General features: G+C 41.1%; 1 protein-coding gene across 7 annotated transcripts in view; it reads left to right on the forward strand.

The window, feature by feature from the left end:
- Positions 1-26,949, forward strand: part of FRMD6 (FERM domain containing 6) — a 329,953-nt gene that overhangs the window by 160,435 nt on the left and 142,569 nt on the right. For all 7 annotated transcript variants that reach the window (XM_047862033.1, XM_047862042.1, XM_047862039.1 and 4 more), the window contains one exon: positions 5,190-5,254. The gene's annotated coding sequence lies outside the window, so the exon portion shown is untranslated. The remainder of the gene's footprint in view (positions 1-5,189; positions 5,255-26,949) is intronic.

The following is a 26,949-nucleotide window of genomic DNA, read 5'->3' on the forward strand; positions in this document are numbered from 1 at the left end:
GAGGTTCTTAATTACACTTATAGAGTTTATCCTACAGCTTTGTGTCTTTCTGCCCTTTGCCAACTCAAATGAGTAACACAGCCTGTTACTTATTTTAATTTCCCTCCCAAAGTCTCTCAGAAAAAGCAGTTGGTCACAGGAGAAAGTTTCATCACAGCATGACACAATAGATGGTCAATATTAGATAACAGATTGCCCTGGATTTAAAAGTCTTTGGGAATTTCTTAGAAACCTATTTTCTCTAACATATAGATTCGTGCCTGGTCTCAGGGCCTCAGAAACTCAGATTCTCCCCAGCACCCCTTCTTTTCTCCTGTCCCTAGAACATCAGAATGGCTGCTTTTTTATCAAGGAGGGCAATCCATTTTTGCCTCTTCTGCCTTGGGAATTCTTCCGGAGGCTTTAAAAGAATCTTCTCCGTGGGGCACCTGGGTGGTTCAGTTGCTTGTGTCAGAGTCTTGATTTCAGCTCAGGTTATGATCCCAGGGTCATGGGATCGAGCCCCATCAGGCTTCACACTGACTGAGGAGCCTGCTTGAGATTCTCTCTCTCTCTCTCTCTCTCTCTCTCTCTCTCTCTCTCTGTCTCTCTCTCTTTCTGTCTCATTTTCCCTCTCCCTCTGCCCCCTCCCCTGCTCATGCTCTTGCCCTCTCTCTAAAAAAAAAAATTAAAAAAAGACTTTTTCCACCAACTGCATTACACTAGTAATGGGGGGAAGAAAGGTCTAAATGCTCAGTTATAGAGGACTGATTACATAAATTGTAATACGCCAACACAATGGAGAATGATACATTCACTACAAATTATTTGAAATTCCATATTTACAGGAATAGAAAAAATTTTATAACATATCAAGTGAAGTAAGAAGTTTGCAAAATAATGTGTGTATAGTCAATGTATATGATATAAATACGTATATAGTATGCATATGGTATATACGTATGTAATGTGTATACGTATGTTCATACATATATATGTATATGAATATATTATCCCATTTTTAAAAATTTATTTTGAGATGGAGAGAGAGAGTGTGTGAGCAGGGTAGGGGCAGAGAGCGAAGGAGTGAAAGAATCCCAAGCAGGCTCTATGCTGTCAGCACAGAGCCTGACATGGGGCTCGATCTCATGCACCATATCATGACCTGAGTTGAAATCAAGAACCAGACACTTAACTGACTGAGTCATCCAGGAGCCTGTATATTATCCCATTTTTTAAAAGCTCTACATAATATACATGTTTATATTTGTTGGAAGTATAGACATCAAAATGTTAACTGTATAACTCTTGGGGTGGCTTAGAGGATTTATTTATATTTTGAAGATATAATTATTCTGCAATAAGTATCTATTACTTAAAAAAAAATAAAAGTATAAAAGAAAATATCCACTGGGCAAGAGGGTAGCAGTGACAACAACTCCCCAGGGTCCTTCAGGGGCAGACTTCTGCTCTAAATAATCGGCTGATACAGTTAGAATCAGCCACTCCTGCCCCCCAGATGCCTGGTCCCTAAGGAGACCCTTTCCTTTTGTGCTCTCTTGCCCCAACACCTATTTTATAGGAGAATCTCTATCTTTGCTAAGAAAAGGTGAGATTCGAAAAGAATAAAAAATAAGAAAAAACACAGAATTTCCTTTCCTTTTTTCTTAAAACTGTAGGCAATTCAAATATTTAATGTAATGTTTTCTATAACTTTTCCATCTTAAGAGGTATTACAAGTTGGCCCCTCTTCTCTTCCCAGGTAGCCTCAAAGAAGGAGGATGAAATCTCATCCTCTAAGTCAACAAGATGAGACTGAGCTAAAAAGGGAAAAGACTTCCTAGGGGAACATGAGCATCAGTGATAAAGTATATATCAGAACCAGAAATCCCAGGGAATCTACCATTAGACTGTAGGGCCAAACAGAAAGGAAGCTGGATATGAAACACCAATGTGGGCTTACTGGTGGGCACAAGCTGGGTATGAGACCACACCTGGCCTGCACACTGGCAGGCTAGGCAGCGATGTCTACGTGCAAAGGATTGCAGCCTGATTCCTAAGTCAGAACAGATTGTCTCCCTTTACCCTAGGCACCTTCTTCTGAAAACTTGGCATATTTTATCTTTAGGGACCTCAGAGATCATTTAATATGCCTTTCTCATCTGAGGAACCAAAACTGAGACAGGTTAATGGATTTCGACAAGTTCACAGAGCTAGTTAATAGAAGAGCCAAGAGAAAGCCCACGGGGCTGGGCTAAAGAAGTAAACACATTTGGGATGACCAGGTGAATAAATGAATGACTGTTCCAATACAAGTATGGAACTCATTCTAGATCTAACACATGCTGCTTGCATTGCCCGACCATTGGGTGCTCTGTACATTTCCTCAGAGCATACCAGAAGGAATTGGTTGTCCACAGTAAATATTCATACAGATGTGCCTTACTTTGGGACACACAGGGCTACATTATAGGTAGATCTGACTATATCTCAAATACATAGGAACAACTCTGCTTACATAAAATTCTTTGTGAAATAGGTAAATTTTCTGGAAGAGAATAATCAACCTCAACTTATCTGCTATCTCACTCCAAATTTTCATGCGTAACATGCGCTTTGCATGGATCTTCCTATAGTAAGTGACCTGAAGGAGCTAACGGAGCATCCATCCTTCGTATGTGAACACAGCCTGGTAACCTCCACTAGAGAACATACATTTTGAATCATGATCACCAGCGTACTTACAGAATCCAAAGTTCAACTCTTTGTGTACGTTGTCCATGATATTTTCCTCTGTGGATTGAGAACAATTTTATAAGGTGTCCTTCTGTGTATAAGTTGCTTGGACATTCTAAAGTGAGGCTGAGAGGGCAGGATCACTGATTGTGACCGAATTGGTTGAAGTGGAGCATATATCACAGCTCCCTGTGCGGGAGGCCCTATTAACATACAGCAGGGTCATAAGCTCAAATGCCCACAGAGGCCAGATAGGGGATCTACATGAGCACAGCATGTTAGGTGAGAGAAGTTAGGGGGATTTGTTTGGGCAGTGGAGAGCAGAAAGTCAGTGCCCCGTCCAATGGGGGTGGGTTTTACTCAACTGTAATTCATTGTTACCAGGCAGAAATATATCCCAGGTTTTGATAGACTGTCCAATTGTCAAGAGAAAATCTAAATCTATACATTTTAATGTAAAATCGTTCAACTTGTTAATGTTGGTAACTAGTTCAAATTTCTTTGAAAACATGGCAAGTGATGGTCAAGTAAAAAGCTCTTTGGCCCACTGGTGACCATTTTGAGGTTTCTGGACACCCTATAAAGATATTTAGTGAGTGAGATTAAATATTATAAATGCGCGCATTCATTTTCTGAATAAAACACAGAGAAAGACCACTTATCTTTTTATACAAATCTTATGTATCCTTTAATCTACTTTAATCACTTCTAAATCAACTTAAATCACTTAAATCACTTAAATCACTTAAATCAACTTAAATCACTTAAATCACTTAAATCAACTTCCTAAAGTTGTCCCCAACTCTCTGACATCATATATCTGTATGGTCTGTACTAAACAGTCCATGGTCAATAAACTCTGTCCTCTTTCTCCTTGTTTGTAATTGTTTCACATGTGCAGATCTTATATTAAGACTTCATTATAAATAATTCCAGGACAAAAACCATAATCTAATAGTTCTTTTATGCCAGCTTCAAAGTTCAATAAACATTTGCAGTTGTTTTTTTTTCAGTAAAGGAAAAAGAGGATAGCCTTTGCTGACACACAAATACATAGTTATACTAGAAATGAGTTGAGTATCTTGACGTTCCTGAATTTCTAGCCTAGGCAAGCGAACAAATCCAAGTCTGTGGGCACTGTGCCCTGCTGAGCTGGCTATAGAAGCACTGGCTTGCTATAAATTTTTAAGAAGAAAGCAGTCAGTAGAATAGTTATGAGTTCATCATGCCTTTTCTAGAATAAAAATATTGTAGAATGTATATTATCCAATGGAGGTGATGTGGTCCTATGTAAGTCCTGACTTCAAAAAGTTTTCGGAGCCAACTCTTGTCTGCAGGAAACCTGCCATTGGTTTAGGCAGTAAGAGAATGGTAGGCTCACTTAGAGAAGGTCGAACTCATGTTTCACATTCACAAGTCAGAACTTCTTGGGCTATTTTAGAACGATTTGAAGCAGCAGAATCATGAGCTGCAGTCAACCTTAATCCAGAAATGAATGCATTGGGAGGAGAAATGGAGCAAGCCCTGAAACTCCAGAAATGACCAACCGCTATCTTTGTCCCGATGGGGTGGCCAAGCGATGGCTCTCATCACAAGCAAGTTTTGCAGTATGCTGGACATTAAAGTTATCTCTACACTAACAGAAGCAGGCTTCAGAGTCAGAACAGCTAGGCATGTGTGTCAGGGCAACCACAAACATGTCTGGGAGGGGGCCTAGTGTTTGGTTTGAATTGGCCAGTACCACTTGCACGTTGAGAAGTGTGGAAAAAATACCTCTGTGGATCCCTAAGTCCGCTGAGCTCGATGTGCCTTTGGGGAATCCAAAGGCTAAAGTGAACAGACCAGTTCTGATGTGAATTGACTGTCTGACCAAAGAAAAGCATTGTATTTTCTTCCTTACTGGGAAATACTGAAAAAATACTCACAGAGCACTTTTACTGAAAATGTTTTCTCTCTCCATACTCCTTATTTTCACAAAACGACCTATGTGCCTTTCAGATACTTCGCAGTTCTCATCATTTTCTGCATATTATTTAGTAGTTAAAAAAAAAAAAGAAAAACATTACCAAGTAAACAGGACTCATTACATTAGGAAGTAGATTTTGGAATGCAAAAAAAAAAAAAAATGAATGCTTTGGTTACTAAAAATAGTGCCTCGACTTAGGCAAACAATACTTGGGTCAAAATAAACGTTAACATTGTTTAGAAAATTTAGTTGTATCTCTGATATAATTATCACCTTCTATTCAATAGAATTTTCTAAATAATGAAACGTCTTTTTTTACTTGTCACTGTGTTGATCCAATTACATCTTCATCTGTAAATTTGTTTAAGTTGCTAATAAAAAGCAAATGTGGAAAATACAATGAATGTATCTTTGGGATAATGGTGTTTATCTAAAAGTTACTATTAATTACAATGACAGAGTAATTTGGATTTCCTTTCTTAATTGCCTCTTATATTTCTCTCAACAGCCTTTACATCCAGTTTTTATTTCTCATGAGGCTTCTTCTGGTTGGAAACTACCAAATTTCATCAGGTAAGGAGTACTAAATGTGAACCTGAAAAGCTTGTTGTGAAGGAACCCAAGTTTAGAAAATCCAAAGATGTGTCAGCTCTGGACAAACGTCTAGAATATGAACTAGGAAAAGTCCAGCAGGATCTCTAGTTATTTTAGTGGATCTGACAGTTTGGTCCCCACACCAACAGCATCAGTGCCACCTGGAAACTTGTTAGCAATGCAAACTCTTGGGCCCTTCCTTGTGCTTTAACAAACTTGCCAGGTGTTTCTGATGCACACACAAGTCTGAGAATCTCTGCTTTAGATGGGCTTTATGGACCAAAGGAACAGAAAATATCTCCTCTGGATTGATGGGATTTGATGGATTTGATGTCTCTTCTTCCTTTCTTTTCTCCATTGTATTTTCCTCCTTCCTGCAAGTTCATCCATTACTCATTTAGCAAGCTCAAGTTTGCTTCACAAAATCATACTACATTAAAACCTGTAATTACTGTCTTTATGACAACTTAATTGCTATCTAATATGGGACTCCATCAAAATTAGCTATGCAGTAGAAGTTGTCGACTAATTAACTTTTTTAAAATCCCTTTTTTAGGCTTTAGAAGGAAAACCTCTGTAGTCACATAAGACACATCTAGAAAAGGGTGCCCACTTTCTAAGACGGTTGCCTTTTATGCCTAATATCTGTAGGATATTCTCTTTACAAGTTAATATTTTTATCTGGGCTGCAAGTGTTGAAGTTTCACCTCTGAAGTCATCTGCAAGGATTGTGTCGTCCAAAAGGAGCTCATGTTCTCTTGTAGTGTTTAGGATATGTTTGAGGTCTGAACAGTATTTGTTATCTCTAATTCTGGAAGCCAGTCTTGATAGCTTCCCAGCAGCCATTTCACCACCAGCCTTAATGTAATTTGGTGTAATCCTGTGCATACCTATGAATGTCTGCTAATCTATGAATTATGCTGTCATTCTGAAGTGATTGCTAAATGCTGCCCCCAAAATGCCTTTGTTCAAGATATCCCTCCCTTGCGGAGATCTACATGATTTCTTCTCTGTAGCATGCATATTTCATGGGCAAGTAGGTATTGGAGTCTCTAAGACTGTTTCCTTGTTTGTAAACTGGAGACAATGAAAGAATCTACTTGTTAGTATTGTTGTAAGAAATAATGAAAATAATCTAGATGCACTTAGCACAGTGCCTGGCTAAATAAATATTAGCTATGATTAAAAAATTATTGATAGAGGGGCGCCTGGGTGGCGCAGTCGGTTAAGCGTCCGACTTCAGCCAGGTCACAATCTCTCGGTCCGGGAGTTTGAGCCCCGCGTCAGGCTCTGGGCTGATGGCTCAGAGCCTGGAGCCTGTTTCCGATTCTGTGTCTCCCTCTCTCTCTGCCCCTCCCCCGTTCATGCTCTGTCTCTCTCTGTCCCAAAAATAAATAAACGTTGAAAAAAAAAAATTTTTAAAAAAATTATTGATAGAATTATACATTCAAAAATGTCACCTTAGACTTCATACCATTAAAAACAAGCACAAAGGGGAGAGATCAAGTGTATCTCCCTTGCATGATTCCAACCATTACTACATTATATTTTCCATGGAGATTTACTGTTTTCAGCTCTCTGCTCTCTTAATTCCTTGGCCATTGCTGGAACTCCAGCATGGGGCCAGGTAGAATTAAATACATGATAGAGTGTAGAAATCCATCATCCATGGCCGACCTGTAGGGCTAGGAGAGCACAGAGTAGTGTCTGCAATTAGTTCCTCTAATACCTATCAGCCCTTTAGAGCAAAATCCAAAAGGCCAACGGGATGACCCAAGTGCAGGCATCAGAAGTCAGAAGGCATAAAGAGAACTCTGAAAGGTGATTTACCTCCCTAACCTCTATTCAACTTACAAAACACAACATGTATCCAATTTTTAAAGATTTCGGGAGAAGAAAATTTCCCTAATATCTTATATAGATACTGATATAAATAGATTTATGACTAATAAATCTAACAAATAGATGACTTTGGTGAGAGAAGGGATGCAGAGATAGGAAAGGAGATTCTTGGAACAGAGGTATATAAAACATTAGGATTAAATAAATGTCCAATAAACAAGAGATTTCTGACTTTGAGTTAGTGACATAGAAAAATGAGAAACATCTGGAATCTGTACTTATTTTGCTGGTCAGAAACACAGTTGAGGTCCTTTTTTAAATTGTTTACTTTGTAAAGACTTATTAAAAACAAATGTCTAAGGTGGTTGAGAAGAGAATGTAGTTTAATTCAGAACCCCAAGGCCTTAAAGGGAACTCTTTAATTTCAAAGAGTTTTTACTTTCCATCAACTAAGCTTAATTCTGTCTCCTCAAAGGAGTCCTTTTGTTCCGTTTTAATACACAGTTGAAGAGTCAAAGGCTTACAGATCTATTTGAAATTTAATAGTACATTTTTGGGGGAAGATAGAGGACTCGTTTTTCTCATGATTCTTAAGTTATTTTATATGATTTTTCCATAACCAGCACTCCTCCATAATAAAATAATCTAATGGAAGGAGATCTACCTAGACATTGGCTCTTATTTTTATTAATGATGCAGTTGGGAATTATAAGTGAGGTTTCCCTCTTTTATTTCTGAGAAAGATTAGTTCTATGGATAGGCTTCTGCCCAAGACGGACTAGGGAGTGAGTATACAACAGGTTTATGGGTTACTTAAATCCTACTGTGTTCTCAATTGGGGCTTTCACATGCCCTTGCTGGGGCTCATAACTAGTCACTCACTAGAAGGAAAGCAGGCCAATGAGGTGACCCAGGGTGTTGGGATTCTGAAGGGACCACCTCCCCACCCTCTCCCACCCTGGGGATTATTTCATGCCAATACCCTGCTGTGCCTTTTATCATCCTTTCTGCCTGTATGAGACAAGGGAGAAGGGAGGTGGGAGGGATGATGAAAAGGAGATTTCTGGAAGTGAAATAGGTATTCTCTCCTCCTACATCAATCTGCTATTCTTCTTAAGTACTTTACAAGAAAGTAAATATTGTGAAGAGCCAGATCTCAGGTGAGCCATGGAATGGAATTGTACATTAGACATAAAGTGTACTAATGAAATTCTGGGGGCATACTGACTTCCCATGATGCTACTGCTGAACCAGTCTCATGCTGGTCTTTTGTATTCAGATCATGGTAATGAAGAAAGTCCCCGTGTCTTCTCTTTTTTATACCCAAGTTATTAAATTCAGGAGTGTGGACCACTTTACCTTACAAGAGGCAAGGGTTGGGGGCAGATGACCACATGCCAAAGCTGTCATTCTCAAAAAAAACAGAAGAATCTCCACTTATAGTTCAGACCACAGGCCTGGTTGTCTTTCTCATGAAGTAGCTTTACTGTAAATTAACAACTAGGAATACTTTGCGGGGATGGGGGGTGGGAGGTGGGGGGAGTGGTGTGGAGCTAAGTTTGCTTTCTAGGAGGCATTCCCAGAATCCCGTAATCATTAGCTTAGCTCTTGTTAAATTCATCATCCTCCAGCCTATTTTTTATTTTCTACTTGAAACATCTCTTTAGATAATGGTTTCCATAGAATGAATAGCCACTGTGTGGCTTCATGCTTTCTTTTATAAATGCAAAACCTACCTTTGATTCATTTTGAGGATAGTCCTTGGTGTTCTCTCCCTACCCTATTCTTTATGGTTTAGTAAGCATCAGTCCTCTCTGCCTCCAGCCTTCATCTTTTTGGACTGAAAGGTGTGATAATTCTCCCTTACACTCGGCCTTTCTAGTTCCCTTTTCTGGACATGCCCTGGAGTTTATTGGCCCAAAGAATTCCAAACATATAGGGCAGTATATGTGCAAAAGCAGAATATAAATATTCACCAAACCTTTAAAACTACCCTAGGAAAAAAGTGTGTATTTTTTAAGATCTATATGGATTTTGTAATCCTAAAATAAAATATAAACCCATTGCTTTTATATAAGACCAATGTGGATTTTTTCCAACACACTGTGAAGCCTATAAAAATAACTCTTCTGTGTCTAGAGAGATGATGCCCACCAGTTACTCAAAATGGCTGCCAGGAACACTTCCATTAATTCTAGTTTATAGCTGAGAATGGCTTAAATTTTCATCTTAAGATTTATTACTTAATGTAATTTTAAAATATGGCTTAAATTTTAATTTTAAGATCCAGAGATGATCTAAAATAAAAATTTGGAGGAAAAGAATTCAGGTCGATTTTCTACTGACATGAAATGATTGTGTAAAAGACAGGCTATGATTATAAAGACAGCTTTGTCTGCGCTCCTTGTGTGTGAGGTCTTTGGTCTTACGTCAGCTGAAGGGGCCCACCTGGCTTTGACTTCTCCCATAGATGCTCCCTGGCTGAGGGGAGTGGAATTACCTTTCTGTGACCTCCCTGTACTGGCTATACTTCATGGACTTCCTGGGTACCCATCAAACTGTTTCCATTTTCATGAGATTTTACAGAACTTTAAGTCTTCTAGTCACAAATTGTTTTCTTTGTGAAACCCTCAGACATTTGCTTTCCCTCTTCATCACAATGGCAGGAATAGAGCTTTCACATGATTTTTTAATGGGATTCAGCTGCCCAAACTGCAGTGCCTTCAGCTGCACTTTGGAATTTGCTATGTCGCTGCCTTATTTTTCATTTGCAGATGTCTGGAACTCAACCTCTTCTCTCCTCTTCCCTTCCCTTCCCTTCCCTTCCCTTCCCTTCCCTTCCCTTCTCTTCTCTTCTCTTCTCTTCTCTTCTCTTCTCTTCTCTCTCTCTTTCTCTCTCTGTCTCAACCAGCAAGAGCTCATGGACAAGAGCTGTATCCTTGCAAACGTGAACCTATCAGTAGATATTCCCAAATGAGGCAAATGTCACCCTATTTCAGCCAGTTTCAGCTATGGTCACACATGTTTTAAGAAAATAGATATGCACTGGAGCACCAGGTGCCTGTCAGCACCAGGCAGTCACCGGCCATCAAGTGTGACCATGAGCCAGAACAAATCCAGCTTGAGCCCTGTGGTCAGCGGTGGGGAGAGGAGCAGCCAGCATATGAGAGATAAAGGGGAGTCAAAATAATTCAAAGATCAAGGCAGGCTTGACACCCAAGACACAGGAAGACGATTTGTAGGAAGAGTCTCTGACACCAGGGTGCATGGAGTCTGCAGGAACCACAGGGACAAAGCATGAGGAAGCACAAGGCAAGTGTATGTGCCAGCATCAAAGGAGCCCTTCTGATCATTTCCTGCTTCTGAATGTCTCCACATTCCTGTGGGACTGACAGTAAGCCCAGTATAGGTGGGAACAGGGGAATGAGATGAGAACAGGCACAAAGAATCTGATGTATCCTTTAGTAGGAGGGGCAGTGACATAGAGGAGGAAGAATTCTTTAAAAGCACACATAGGAACATTAAACATAATGTAGTTTGCCAAGTCCATTCACACCGACTGAAAATTCCTCTGTCTTCTAGCTTTACACATGCCTATCTCATCTCTTCTTTTGAAGCAGACTGCTTTTTAAAATCTTTATCCTATAAAATTCAACATATTATCTCCTGTGACAGACCTTGTTTCTGCGCTCCATAAGTAAACATCACCCAATACGTCCTTCCACCCCTAAACTAACAAACTCCATCTTTTCTTTGAACCCCAGCATATTATCTCTTGGCCCAGTTCTCAGTGTTTCCATTTTCCACCATCTGCAAAATCTTCCCTGTCTTCAGAGCCCATAACAGTACAGATCTATGCACGCTGGGGACAGGAGTGTCCCAATATCGAATTAGTTACTTTGACCATCTTGTTTGACTTGTTGTGTATGGAAAACAGGTCCTTGTCCTGGTTCCATCTTGCACTGGCCATGAACATGAGGCAAGTGTCTTTCTTTCCTTGAGCTTCTCCTGCCTATTCCAATGAGCTATGGTAAGAATCAGATGAAGTAATGGAAGGGAAAGGATTATAAATTTTAAAGTACTACGGAAGGCATTGTTATAAAATATGGGTCCTTGGCTCACATTGAGGTGGGGTACCTTCAGTCATTCTTTTAGCTTGTTTATGTAACCTCTGGTGAAATATTAATAGTTGCTAAGTGGCATACATTTCAGTATTGCTTATTTCTTCTGTGGCTTTCACAGGGCAGTCACACCTGCCATGAACTGATAATTCCTCAGAAGGGTTGGGGTGGAAAGACATGTAACTAAAAGGGACTAGGAGGCCTCCGGTTAATGAGACATCTTAGATAGGAGTCATTTTAACCACTCCAACCCAGAAAAGGACAACAACAACAGCAGCAATGTTGTAAAAACCATAGCAAAACAGCCAATAACTTAGCACTGTTTCTTTTCACTTGAAATTTCCATTCACCCATGTTCGATCTCATAGCTACCACCATCATGGACATCAAATTTTACTGATGTCCTACTAGCTCCATTAAATTTCAATACGTATTTTTACTTATCAATTATGTGCCAAGCCCTAGCTACCACCATCATGGACATCAAATTTTACTGATGTCCTACTAGCTCCATTAAATTTCAACACATATTTTTACTTATCAATTATGTGCCAAGCCCTCTGCAAAGTGTATAACAATAAGTAATTTACAGATTCTTCCTTAAGAAACTCACATACGGATAAACACACACATAAATAATATTCACTGTGAACGTTGCTACAGGGGAGGTATATTCAAAGCGCAGGGGGAGTGCAGAAGTTGGAGTAACTCAGCCAACTCTGTATGGGAAGCTGGAGAGGAGGTAGCGTGTGAGCTGGGCCTTTAAGGATGAATAGAACTTGGTCAGAGAGTGAATACAGTCCAGTAGTTTAGTACATGGGCTGTGGGGCCAGCCCAACCGGTTCAAATCCCAACTCTGTCACTTCCCACCTGCAAAAGTTGGCTAGTTACTTATCTTTTGATGCGTCCGTTTTCTTATTTCTACCATATGATATTATATGATACTAACAGAGCCTACATCAAGGGTTATCATGAGCAGAAATCAGTTCAGGCATGCATAGTACTCAGAACAGGTCCTGTCATGTGGACAACCATTTAATTAGTAGTCATTATTATTGTTATTATTATTCTTCACCAAGTCAACAAGCAGGAAAGAGATTCTTGGAAGTCTTAGAGACCTGGTCTCTGAATTTAAGAGATTTCTTTTTTTTTTTAAACTTTTTTTTTAAACGTTTATTTATTTTTGAGACAGAGAGAGACAGAACATGAACGGGGGAGGGTCAGAGAGAGGGAGACACAGAATCTGAAACAGGCTCCAGGCTCTGAGCTGTCAGCACAGAGCCCGACACGGGACTCGAACTCATGACCTGAGTGAGATCATGTGAGATCATGACCTGAGCCGAAGTCGGCCGCTTAACCGACTGAGCCACCCAGGCGCCCCTGAATTTAAGAGATTTCTATGGTCATGATTATTATTATTCAAAACAATAAAGCTAAAACGTATGTGCTAGGCACTCGACACCTTACATATGTAGCTTGACTTCATTCTCATTGTGGTTCTGAAAGTCACAAAATGTACACTGAAATATCAGTAATGCTACGAAGAATATGAAGTGAAAAATAAGTGGCACGTAGGGTGGATGAAAGAGAAGTACAAAAGGAAGGATATTTATAACCTAAAGTAAGGAGGCAAAAGTCAAAGGGTTTGCAAAATAAATGGTAGGCTTGAGCCAAATGAGGTTCCAGACATGGTTTTTTGTTGTTTTTATTTTCATTTTTTGTGTTTTTAGTTTTTGTGTTTGTTTCCTTGCATGCTTATTGACGGGCCTGCCCTTTCCAGTCTACTCCAGTTCCCAGTGCCCATCTCCTACCCAAGCCTGAAAACATTTCAGTATTGAAGTTTGTGACATACAGACAAGGATCTAGAACCTGAAATTGGCAGCTTCTCACGTGTGTCAAACAGTGTTTTCATGCCAGGCACTGTGATAGGTACTTTGAGACACATGATCCATATAACATGCTGAATACAGGTATTATTATCACCAATTTACAGATGAGGAAACTGAGTGTGAGAAGGGCTAAGCCCTTAAAAGGACAGGGTCAGAGGCCCCAAAGCAGGGAAGTACATGGAGTGTTTGAGACTCATTTGACTGGAAAAGAGGATTTGTGCAGGGGAGTTGTAAGAGCACAGGTAGAAGGGGTTGGATGAGGGATGCCTGGGTGGCTCAGTCGGTTAAGCGTCCGACTTCGGCTCAGGTCATGATCTCACAGTTCGTGAGTTTGAGCCCTGCAGCAGGCTCTGTGCTGACAGCTCAGAGCCTGGAGCCTGCTTCGAATTCTGTGTCTCCCCCTCTCTCTGCTCTTCCCCCACTCATGCTCTGTCTCTCTCCCCTCCAAAAAAAAATTAAAACATTAAAAAAAATTAAAAGAAGAGGTTGGATGTTCTTGAAGGCCAGGCTAAGGAATTAGAACATGGCTACATGAAGGTAATAAGTGATAAGCTTCCTTTTCTTCTTTATGGCCTTATGAAACTCACCCACAGCAAACATAAGGGCTGCCACAAGGTTCGCTATGAAGTGGGAGAGGTGCTGGGAAGGGCGGAAGATGTTCACTCGTCTTTGGAGAATGCTCCGCTCTAGGCAGGGATGGTCCTTCAGCTCTCATGACAACATAAGGGAGGAAGGTCTGTCCAACAAATATTCTCAGCTGAGCTTTTATTCATATATTATGTCATTTTTAAGAAAATGGCCACTCGGTTTCCCTCCCTAGATTCCAGTCCTTGAGATCTGAGTAATATTTAAGTCTTACACAGCAGAGCGCCCTAAAATCAAGAACAAACTCTTTAACCTTTGATTCTAAGAAGTTCTTTCTGGTATTTCTCCTGTTTACTTTTTCGCCCTCATCTTGCTCCACTCCCATGATGCACCTCGGCCATACTATTGTTCCCGGAAAGCACCAGGAACAACAGTGCTTTTCTCCAAAGCACTGCAACAGGCCACACACTACCCCTAACCTCCATAATGCTTTGCTCTTACTTCTAGGATACAACCTCTCACTGAGAATGTGCTTTTTGTCTAGATTAGACTATAAGCTCCATGAAGGTAGGAACACTTGTTCTCTACTGATTGTCTGCATCTGACACATCTCAGCATGTAGTCACTACTCTGTAACAATTTTCCAAATGAACAAGTAAATGATTAAATGAGAGAGTAAGTGTTCTGATCCCCTGGTCCTTATGGTTCACCTTCACCTTCACCTTGCCAGTGAACTTTCCCCTGTCTAATTGTCTGTCTGACCCTAGATTCCCCCCAACACCAACTTGATCATCGATTTCCATGTCACTTTCCAGGTCTTACATATCCCCCACTCTATTTACCATCTGACACATGCACACGCTCACCACCACCAAAAACAACAAAATCTGTTTTCTCTCTCCTTTCTGGTGGTCATCCTTTGCCAAAACCTATCATTCTGTTGCTGTTAGCCATGAAACGTTTTGTGTCTCTTGGGTTTCCTCTCAGATCTAACAATTATGTTTGAATGGGCTCATCTGGAAAAAAAGATATGGGGATGGCAGCAACATCTCAATTCTATAGCATTGTTGTTGGAAGTTCTTAGAATAGAGAAGAAGTATGTGTGCTTAGAGTGTGTGTGTGTGTGTGTGTGTGTGTGTGTGTGTGTGTGGTATATCAACCTGCAGCTGGGGATGGTCTGGCTAACTCTCATGGAATGAGTAGCCTGGGAAGAACATTTGATACCTGCCTGCTCATTGGAAAGGGGAAGGCCCTAGCTGGGCAGTCCCAGCTCTAGGGGCTCAGGAGGAGCTCTGCCTAGCAGGCCAAACCTGGTAGTCCAGTACTGGCAATAATAATAATTGCTAACACCTATGAGAACTCCCTATGTTCCAATCACTGTGCTAAGCACTTAACATAGATTATTTCAATTCTTTCTTACATCAGCCCTATATGGTGGGAGCTCTTATTACTCCTGTTTTGTAACTAAGGAAACTGAGGCACAGAGAAACTAAGTAGCTTGCACAAGATTACACACTAAGTGATGGAGCCAGGATTAGAACCCGTGCATTCCAACAACAGAACTCCATCCACTATGGAAGAGTTCCAAGCAGGTAGCCCTTAATCACTGAGAGTTAGAATATGGAAGCAACACACATACAAAAACAAACATCTGTTTTTACAGTATAGCTCTCACAACTGGGGAAAATAGAAGAATCGTTTGCTTTAAGGAACAGGTAAAGAAGTTCGTTAAAAGTATCTTCCAGGGGCGCCTGGGTGGCTCAGTCGGTTAAGCGGCCGACTTCAGCTCAGGTCACGATTTCGCGGTCCGTGGGTTCGAGCCCTGGGTCGGGCTCTGGGCTGATGGCTCAGAGCCTGGAGCCTGCTTCCGATTCTGTGTCTCCCTCTTTCTCTGCCCCTCCCCCATTCATGCTCTGTCTCTCTCTGTCTCAAAAATAAATAAAACGTTAAAAAAAAAAGTATCTTCCAAACATATTGTATTTCTCAGGATGTTTATAAATTTGTAAATGTATTCCATTATACATACAGGGAGATTAAGGGAGCACTGGGCTGCCACACATTGAACTGCAAGTTCCCAGGAATTGTGCAGTGCACAGACTGCTCAGCCTTACACGGTGGCTCCAGAAGGCATGCTTCTTTATACCCATAAATTAATATAGGGACCAAATGACAATGTATTAATGGGGCTTGAGCTAGTGTGGCCTTCAAAAACTAAATAAAGGAAAACATGAAACAATGATAACCTGCCGATCATAATAGAATAGAAAGAAGATGTCTTTCCCAGTGTGGCTGCAGAGAGACTCTGCAATCTCCTCTGTCACCACCCCTTCCCACTCGACTTTATCAGCGTCACTTGCCACTGTTCCTTGCACACACATCTTCCCTTACTTCCTAAATTGTGTAAATGCTTCTTCCCTCTTCCTCAGCCTCTCCCCATCTTTCTTTACTTATTACCTCCTTCTTCAAGATGTAGATATTCTTCGATCCATTCATTCAACAGATGTTTTGGGAGCACCTACCATAACCCAGGCCTTGAAGAAGATGCAAAGTGACAGAGATGAGGAAGGTGTTCCTCAGCCCCAGGTTGCTCACAGTCTAGAGGGGATTAAACAAAGTGAGTCTTCTCTAGGGAGTTTTATAAACATTCTCTTTTCTTCCCCCCATCTAGAGGAATTCTCATGTTCTGGAAACATGTACAGTGCATTTCCGTATGGGTTAAGGAACGATGTAAAACACTTAAAACTAATACATTGTAGAAAAACACAATATTTTGAAAGCTGTAAATCAGTAAGTTTATATGTCTGTATCTCTTCTGGTCCATTTTGTGAGGGGGCAATAAAAATGGAAAGTTAAAGTTCAGTTGATTTTCTCTAGATACTTGCCAAATTCTTGACATCACATTTTACTGTATTGTTAAGATTCAAAGAGTCTACCCAGTGCTTGTGCTGAGCAAAAGAAACGTATATATCAATCTAGTCTGGAAATGATTTTTTTTCATTAAATGTGTGAGGCTTAAGCCAAACAACTGTATGTAGTATGAAAATAATTTCATCCCCAAAGACATAAAGTAACAGATTATCTTATGAGAACCATCACAGGTGAAAGACTTTAAAAAATATCCTCTACTATGGATATGAAGCCTCAGCTGGCCATGCATGTTTCATTTGAGACACAAAGCCTTATCTTAGTAGACTATGAGCTCCTTTTGAGCAGGAACTGTGTCTTATTTACTTGTCTAGTTCAAGCACCCAACATAGGGCTCAGTAAGTATTTGTGAATATGTTATTCTGCTGATCAAAGTGGAAGTCTTTGTTGTTCTCTGACGGTTTGTCATATTCTCTAATGTTCTCAAGAAAGAGGTATCAGAGTTAATGTTTGGGGTTTTGGGGGATAGGGCAGAAAGGAGAATTGTTTTTCTTTGTTTTTGAGATAGGTCATCAATCATGAGAGACCAGGATGAAATCAAGAACCTTGTCCACCAAGACAGCTTAGATATTGGCCCACTGACCATCCCACTTGATGAGTTACAGCCATTAGATGACTTTATCTTCTCTGTGATGAGTACACTTATTACTTTGAAGTTTTGCTATATTTTCACCTCAGGAATTGTAACCAGCCCAGTCTATGGCTCTAGACCTCACATATCTTCCAAAGGCATTAAGATGCTCCAAGCCTTCCCACCGCCCCATACCGTTGCTAAGTACACCTTGGTCTAGATCACCTGTGAGATCAATTTATAAACAGGAAGTACCTTAAGAATCATGCTTGGTCTGAAAAACACAATATATATATATATATATATATATATATATATATATATATCATCTCACCTTCAATGAAATGTGGAATTTGCTGTTACAACCGTCTTCCTGTTCAACCTGGCAATGGCATTTGGTTTGACTTGGTGATGAGAAATGTAACAAAACTCTGAGAAATTTTCCTTCCAGAGCACTTCTTTTTTTAAATTTTTTTTCATGTTTATTTATTTTTGAGAGAGACAGAGACAGAATGCAAGTGGGAGAGGGGCAGAGAGAGAGAGAGAGAAGGAGACACAGAATCTGAAACAGGCTCCACACTCTGAGCTGTCAGCACAGAGCCCGATGCGGGGCTGGAACTCATGGAATGTGAAATCATGACCTGAGCTGAAGTCGGACACTTAACCAACTGAGCCACCCAGGCTCCTTCCAGAGCACTTCTTAAGGAAGCTTGGTTGCTTTATAGGAAATTTGTATTGCCTAGCATTCATGAAATGCCCCTTCAGTACATTATTGAGAAGTTTCAAGGCCAAATAAACACATTTCATCTGGACACATTTAGAATTCACAATAAAATAAGTAAAAAGATGAGTTGATGAAATAAGGGCATTTTTACCATTTTATTCCACATGTATTTTTTACTTTCTCTCCTGTCCTGTAATAACTTCTCAACGTAGTGGCACCCATATACATTTTCAGAGGATTTTCATATTCTTATGTATGGAATTATATAGTGTCAGTAAATCCGTTACAAATTCTCATTTCCAACTCTCACAGTTTGGCCATAAAGATTCAGAAAGAAACCAAGACCTTAAGGAGAAACTAGTGGTTGCAGATGCAGGGTCTTTATTGTTTGTTTATATCATACACATCTTGGTTGGCCAAACCAAAATGGTTTAAGTTGTAATGTATCATGTAGGTCCCCACTGCCTGCCTTCAGGTGTTTGTTTGGAAGAAGACATGTGCCCACCCAGGGCACCAAATCCTCCCTGTTTTATCGTGTCATCCATCCACTGCTGGTGTGGACACTGTTGTGTCAACTCTCTGCTAATGTTCTTCTAATGATCTAGTGACAGACGGGCCCTTATTGATCTGAAATAGACTCCTCAATTTGAAATTTGGGTAGTTAGTAGTAAAAGGAAAACTTTTTTTTTTCTTCAAGAAATATGTTGTTAAAAATAACAGCTATAGGGGCGCCTGGGTGGCTCTGTCGGTTAAGCGGCCGACTTGGGCTCAGGTCATGATCTCGCGGTCCGTGAGTTCGAGCCCCGCGTCGGGCTCTGTGCTGACGGCTCAGAGCCTGGAGCCTGTTTCGGATTCTGTGTCTCCCTCTCTCTGACCCTCCCTCGTTCATGCTCTGTCTCCCTCTGTCTCATAAATAAATGTTAAAAAAATTTTTTTAATAAAAAAATAAATAAATAAATAAATATAAATATAAAAATAAAAATAACAGCTATAGTTTTTTTTTGTTTTTTGTTTTTTTTTTTCCAACGTTTATTTATTTTGGGGACAGAGAGAGACAGAGCATGAACGGGGGAGGGGCAGAGAGAGAGGGAGACACAGAATCGGAAACAGGCTCCAGGCTCCGAGCCATCAGCTCAGAGCCTGACGCGGGGCTCGAACTCACGGACCGCGAGATCGTGACCTGGCTGAAGTCGGACGCTTAACCGACTGCGCCACCCAGGCGCCCCTAACTATAGTTTTTTAATTCCTACACGTGCATTGTTTTGTTCCCTATGTTTTGGTTCTCATAATGAATAAATGTGGTTCTTCTTCCTAGGAACCAACTCTTCCTAAAGTTAAAAATGCCCTCTGATAGGGAACCAATATTAGGTTGATATTTGTTCTCATTGTATTTTCCCTGCTCTGGTGTCCTCCTGCAAAACAGCTACAGTGTGATATTCATCCTTTGCAACCAAGTAAACTATGATGTGGTACATGAAAGAAGTCCTGTATATATTTGGGCTCTTTCCTCCAGAATTACATAAAATAGATTTTATACCTGCTTCTCCCTCTTGTTGAGGCTGGATGGTAACTCAGTCATTTGTTTACTCATTTACTTAATTCATACCCTCATTGAAATCATTTTTTAAGTTTATTTATTCTCAGAGAAAAAGAGAGAGCACGAGCACACATGAGCAAAGCAGGGGCAGAGAGAGAGGGAGAGAGAGAATCCCAAGCAGGCCCCGCACCGTTAGCACAGAGACCGACACAGGCTGGAACTCACAAACCATGAGGTCGTAACCTGAGCCGAAATCAAGAGTCAGATGTTTAACCAACTAAGCCACCCAGGCACCCCTCAAAGCATTTATTAAGAACCAATCGTTTTCTAAGACATGAAGAAAATAGAAAATGGTGAAGATCCTTGCTATTTTCTTGGGGAAGCAATATCGACATGGGTTATTTAAGAGTTATTTAAAGTATGTGAAATTTAGTTGTGATAATAATAATAGATGATATTTACATAGCATTTTCTAGGTGCCAGAAACTCTTTATGCGTTTTACATGTATCAATCCTCACAGCAATCTTGCCAAGCAGCCCCTTTAATGATCCCATTTTATAGGTGGTAAAACTGAAGCACAGAGTGATTAACTAGTAGCTGGTAAATAGCAGAGCCAGGATATGAATCCGGGCAGTCAGGCTCCCGAGTCCAGGCTCTTTGGCCACAGTCTACCATTGTACATATAGTCACTGTAGAATTAAATGTTGCAGCAGCTTTTGTTCACCGTAGGAAGCCCCCTCAGCTTCTCAAGACCAGATAGAGAAAAAACACTCAGAGAAGCTGCCCATTATGGTTCCAGAGTGTTTCTTCTCTATGACAGCCTGGAGAGGTGGAGCTCTTCCTTCCCACCAGGCACTCCACTCCCTGTGGTTGCTATTGTAACCTTAGCAGGTTTCGTTCACCATAGGAAGCCCCCTCAGCTTCTCAAGACCAGATCTTCCATGGACAGTGTCCATGATGATGTACAGTATAGAGGGAAGACTTGGACTTTCTTGGGAAGCAAGGACGGCGAGAAGAAAATCTGGGACTTGGAAATGAATACAGTATGATAGGAGGAATGACTAGCCTACAAAATGGAATGAAAACATTTTTATATAGGGCTTTGAGCACGAAGCCTAAAAGTTCAAACAGAAATCCGTAGGCAAGCGTAAGAGCCAAGACCTGGCTCATGCATGACTGATGTAATTACAGCTCTGGAATGTACCTTGGAGAGCATCACTTCCAACTCCTTCCTTGGTGATTATGGAATCCAAAGATCCAAAGGGTTGAAATGATTGTCAGTGTCACTTACCTAGTTGCAGAGCTAGGACAGGGCAGAGCTGTCCCGATTCATCATTTAATGCTGTTTCTAATGTTTCAGGCCTGGAACTCTGGAAGGTTCCCCTAGGAGAGGCATTTGGTTCAGCTTAGAAGGGAGAGACAGAAGCAGGGTGACCCGTGAGGCATTAGTGCAAAACCCAGGTGAACATACGAGGCCTGTGCTCGGTGGAGATGGGTGTCACTGATGAAGGAAGGGAACGGGTCAGGGTGCCTCCAAGTTGACCTAGCTTTGACAGAAATAGGGAAAGTGGACAAAGATGCCACTTGGGCAGAGAGATCATCAGTCTGGGTTTAGTACCTGTGAGAGAGAGGTGACTTATACCTCGTCCATACGGCACCTTCTAAATTTTTTTTTTTTCAACGTTTATTTACTTTTGGGACAGAGAGAGACAGAGCATGAACGGGGGAGGGGCAGAGAGAGAGGGAGACACAGAATCGGAAACAGGCTCCAGGCTCTGAGCCATCAGCCCAGAGCCTGACGCGGGGCTCGAACTCACGGACCGCGAGATCGTGACCTGGCTGAAGTCGGACGCTTAACCGACTGCGCCACCCAGGCGCCCCATACGGCACCTTCTATAACATGGTGATTAGATCCCAAGGCTCTCTGCAATTTTGCTGCTGAGCGGCTACCACCATCATCAGTGTGGGAGAAAGTTCTTGCCAAGACTGAGATGAAACGCTTTGACACGCATTGTCTGCTCCATCCTAGCCTTCTGTTTGGTGGTTTCTTCTGCCGCCAGTCTGCCTCATGCGTGTTCACTCCCCTCAAAGGTTGAGCAGAATAGTGGTAAAGGGTGTAGGTTCTGACAGCAAATGGCCCAAGTTTGGATCCTACTCTGCAGCTCTATACTTGTGTGACTTGGACAGATTGTTTAAGTTCTTTGTGACTCAGTTTCCTTGTCCGTAAAATGACCCTGTGATCAGTACTTAACCTCCTAGCACTAATGTGAGTGCAAATTAATTGATCCATGTAAAGCACTTAGAATAGTACTTAGAAGAAGCGGTAGCTGTGATTGTTGCTCTTCTGTGATTCCACTCTGCTCCATTATGATTCCAGAGTGTTCTGTCTCTGTGACGGCCTGGAGAGATGAAGCTCTCCCTTCCCACCCGGCACTCCACTCCCTGGGGCCGCTGTTGTAACCTTAGAGGGTTTTGTTCACCACAGGAAGCCCCCTTGGCTTCTCCAGCAAAGGGCATCCTGTGCCCCTGCTCCCCATCACATCTGAGTCCCTGCCCAGTAAACCACCTTTCACCATCACACATATACACACACAACCCAAGTTTGTTTTCAGGGGAAAATGATCCCTTTCTCTATTTTCATGCAAACTTATGACATAAAATTGTGATCAGGCCATCCAGCTTTCACCCAGGAACTCTCAAATTCAGTAGACCACCCTATCCTGGAGTTCACCTAGTTAAAGTTTCAAAAGTAAACTGTCTGCTTCTGACGCCGGTCTGAGAGGGATTAAAAGCAAAGAGGGAGGGAGGCAAACCATAAGAGACTCTTAACAAGCTGAGGGTTGATGGGGGCAGGGGCAGGGGAAAATGGGTGACGGGCATTGAGGAGGGCATTTGTTGGGATGAGCACTGGGTGTTGTACGTAAGCGATGAACCACGGGAATCTACCCCTATAACCAAGAGCACACTTTACACACTGTATGTTAGCCAATTTAACAATAAGTTATATTAAAAAATAATAATAAATAAAATAAATAAAAAATAAAAACAGATTTTACCCCCCCCCCAATAAATAAATAAATAAATAAATAAATAAATAAATAAATAAAAGTAAAGACCTGAGAGGCAGCAGGACCTCGAGGCAAATCTAGGTTTCACATTTCCTAGCTATATGACTTTGGATCACATAACACCTCTGAGTCTTGAGCTCTTCACTTATAAAATAGGAATATTAACACCTATCTTGCTTGTTATAAGGATTACAGGTTTATAACCTTTACAAAGCATATCACCTGGCACATAGTAAGTGCTCGATAAACTCTGACTCTTATTATTATTGTTGTTATTGTTGCTGCCATGACTGCATCATCCTCCAAGCTGTAACAGATGTTATGTATTTCTTTTTTTAATTTGTTTTTGAGGGGGGAGTGCAAGTGAGTGAGGGGCAGAGAGAGAGAGAGAGAGAGAGAGAGAGAGAAGTGGGGCTCATCCTAAGTGGGGCTCGTGTTCACCCAAAATGGGCTCGAGCTCACCTGATGAGGGACTCGAACTCACGAATCGCAAGATCATGACATCAGCCGGAGTCAGATCTTTAACCAACGGAGCCACCCAGGCACCCGGTGTATGTATTTCTATATCATTAAGGAAATGACTATAAAACCACCCCCAGTTATGAGTACATTCAATGTTTAAAAATACCCTAAACATTTTATTTTAGCTTTTTTTTTTTTTTGGCTTTAATAACTCAACCAAGTTGTTGCTCGCGATGACAGGTGATGTACAACATTAGAAGCCATCAGAGCAAAGCAGCAGCCAAACCGTAAGCTCATTGTTTTGATTTCATCTAGAATGTTGGCTCCTTAGGGTGGAGGTGCCAATGGGCCACTAGCCAAGAATTTCAGTTATCTCTGTTGGCCAGAGGAACTCAATGCCATGAGGCGCTGAGCTATTACAGAATGAGCCGTTTGAAGAGACTCTTCACTACTAGAAGTTTCCAAGTCAATATGATGATGCTACTGTCTGCCCTTTTCCATATTCTTTATAAAAATATCACAGGCCATGGAGCAGTTTTAGGCTTTTTTTGATAGTTCTCTGAGGTACACGGATAAGCTAGACATGAAAATTCACAGCTGGCTTCATCTAACACTGAATTTTAAATGTAGAGTGAGGTGACTTCTCTAGAAATACAGATGAGGGGGCAGAGACAACCCCAAATCTCTAAGGGGTTCTGTGCAAATGGCACCAGATTCATGACTGTGCCTGTCCATGAAGGTAACCTTGAGGGTCCTTCAGACAAATCTTAACTGCAGTGGTATTCTTATTCTTCCTCTGGGCATTCAACAGAAAAAGGCAAGGCTTAGCCTTGCAGCAAGATGGAAATGAGCTCAGTGGATCCCCAGTAGTCAAGGGCTATTTGGGTTAGAATTCTGGCAGACAATTTGTCACGCATATTATCTTTCTTTTGTATCATGTTCTCTGGCACTGCCATTGTCTGTATTACTCTGCTGTCATTTGTTCCCTTCTAATTTGGTTTTAGACATCTTAAAAGATGGATTTTCGTTAGATACTAAACACAGGGAGAAGTTTAAAATAAAAAGGTATTCTATAAGTTTTTGCTTGATTATTTAACAAAAATTATAAATAACAGGGGATAGAAAAGCTGCCCTCTGATGAGATATCTTCTAGACTTGGCAACAGTAGGACCCAAACAGAGGTTCTAATTTTCCTACTCCCCATAAGTCAAATTCGAGTAGAGAGCCTTAACATCTCTTAACGCTGTTACTAGCCTAGCCTGCCCCGCATCCCACTCTGATATGCCACTGTCTGTGCCTGTCACGGCTCTGGCTTAAAGAGTTCTGACTCATCTCAGCTTTGAGGAATTAAATGGAAAGATATAAAAAAGCTCACAGATCCTGCGAAAAGGTCAGAAAATCAGACTCAGAACCCAGGTAGGGAAGAGAGGAAGCTCACAGCCCAGCTCTCATGTCACATAAACAGCGTGGCTCAGCCACTGCTGTCTCTGGGGACCCTGTGCCGTGGCTGGTACTGTTGTCCCTGTACAGTGGTTGCCATCACCTCTAAAATGAGCCCCTAACCTGTCCAGACTTCTCTTTGTCATTCACTCCAATATTAAATTCCGGAGGAAACACCCAATTAGCCTCCTACCAAACACAAAGTGGTGATGTTCCCAGAATACAGGTTGGGGATTCGGGTGATAGGCAGGCAAAATACTTTAAATATTTGCTTTCTCTTCCATCCTCCTCTATTTTCTCCCTTTCTACCTTAAATCTAGTACAGAGCTTCTGGGTTTTTTCCAAAAATATTTTTTGATCCTTATAGTATTATTATTCCCATTTCACAGATAGAAAGACCAAGTGTCTTCATTCAGGATGCTATAACAAAATGCCATAGACTGAGTGGCTTAAACAACAAGCATTTGTTTCTCACAGTTTCTGGAGGCTGGGAAGTCCAAGATCAAAGTGCCAGAAGATTTGGTATCTAGTGAGGGCCCACTTCCTGCTTTGTAGATGACCATGTTCTTGCTGTATCCTCATGGGTCAGAGTGAGTTCTGGTCTCTTTTTCTTCTTATAAGGGCATAATCCCATCATGGGGGCTCTACCCGATGACCTCATCTGAACTAATCACCTCCCAAAGGCCACACCTCCAATACCATGACATTGGGGGTTAGTGCTTCAAATAGTGTCTTTTTGGTTTTTTTTTTGGGGGGGGGTTGGTTTTTGGTTTTTAGGGAGACACAAACATTCAGTTCATAGCACCAAGTCTCAGAGAGGTTAAGTGACTACGGAAGGCCATAGAAAGTATTTGTGACGTCTATATTCGTTTGCTTCATGAATGGGTTTCCTTAATGCTACTACCCATCTTGCTTTATTTTTTATTGTTGGCTTTTTAAGTTTTTTTGTTTTCATTTTGCCACTGGAGCGTTTTAAATTTTTCTAATGAGACCTTACAAGAAACCTCAATATCTCAGGCAGATCAAAGCAGAGCTGCTTGGGTTGAAGAGGAAGGGAGAACAGAACCCTGTCTGCTCGGCCTCACATTCCTCATTTCAAACACACAAAACACCACTGAGGTTTAAACACTGCTGTTGCTCCTCTCAGGAAGAGAGGTTGGCCATTCGTGGTCCATTTCCTGTCACTGTCCCTCCAGCCCCGGGCTCAGGGACTAGAAATAGCTCTGAGTTCAAATAGAGAATTAGCTATTCATACCCAAATTTATCCATGGCCACGGTCCAACATTTCTGTTCCATAGAACTCTTGTTCATCAGGATATTAATAAATGAGAAATGAGAAAAATAAAGGTTTTGCTAATGGTGTATTTCTTATCTCAGCTAAATATGGGAAACAATAAATTTGTGAAAATTAAAAACATTTCTTACCTACATTAATACAGGGAAGTATTGTGATTCTCCAAAGAAGAGGTATAGTATCTAGAATTTTCCAAAGATTTGACCAGAGTCCTTATTTTCAAATTGCATTTCTCAGGGCCAGTCTCTTGGAGGTTTTGGTTTCATCTTTAAATGCCTAACCATTTGGCTGTCATGGAACCAGGATGAGTTGGTTCTTAACCAACGCTTTTTTGTTGTTGTTGTTTTTAAAATAAGGATTCTTGTAAAGCTTGTAAATCCCAGAAGAATTGCTAAACTCACCCAGGAAGGGTAAACTTCTATGGATCCCTTACATCTGAAAGATCTGCCTTATGTATTTCTTGGGAAGGTAAGGTTATAGATACTGCAGCTCAGAAGAACTCTGAAAAATCCTGGGCCTTGATACTCTCAAGATAGTAACAACAGTAATTACAATTCTCTAATTAAAAGAGGTCTATAAAGTTCAATTGTGAAAGGCAGTAAGGTGAAGGGAAAATTGCTCTCAGATTCACTCTTTTTAAACACTGGTGATTATATATTTACCTCTCAGGGGAAACAAAGGTGTCTCCAAAGGTCTGATCCAAATGAAGAGAAGAACTTAAATTCTGGAGGAGAAATGATTTAGCTGGGGGGAAAGCATCTAGCTGCCCAGGGCAATTTATCCCAGGTAACAGCCATGACATCATTTTACTCTGTCAAAATCAAATGTGTAGCCTGGTTTATATATGTCTTACAGTCCCCTGTTGCCTTTTGCCTCAAATGAAACCTGCTCAGCCTGGAATCTACTCCCTCCTTCAACTTCATCTTTTCTCACCAATTCATTTCTCGCTTAAGATAAATCAGTTACCCGGGGAGCCTGGGTGGCTCAGTTGGTTAAGTGTTCAACTCTTGGTTTTGGCTCCGTCATGATCTTGCAGTTCATGGGATTGAGCCCTGAGTCGGGCTCTGCCCTGACAGCGTGGAGCCTGCTTGGGATTCTTTCTCTCCTGTCTCTCCTCCTCCTCCTCCCTCACTCCTCTCTCTGTTTCTCTCTCTGTCTCAAAATAAGTAAAAACATAAACTTAAAAAAAAACCTTAAAGATAAATCATTTACCCA

The sequence above is a fragment of the Prionailurus viverrinus genome, chromosome B3 (genome assembly GCF_022837055.1).
Source record: "Prionailurus viverrinus isolate Anna chromosome B3, UM_Priviv_1.0, whole genome shotgun sequence".
Classification (NCBI taxonomy): Eukaryota; Metazoa; Chordata; class Mammalia; order Carnivora; family Felidae; genus Prionailurus; species Prionailurus viverrinus.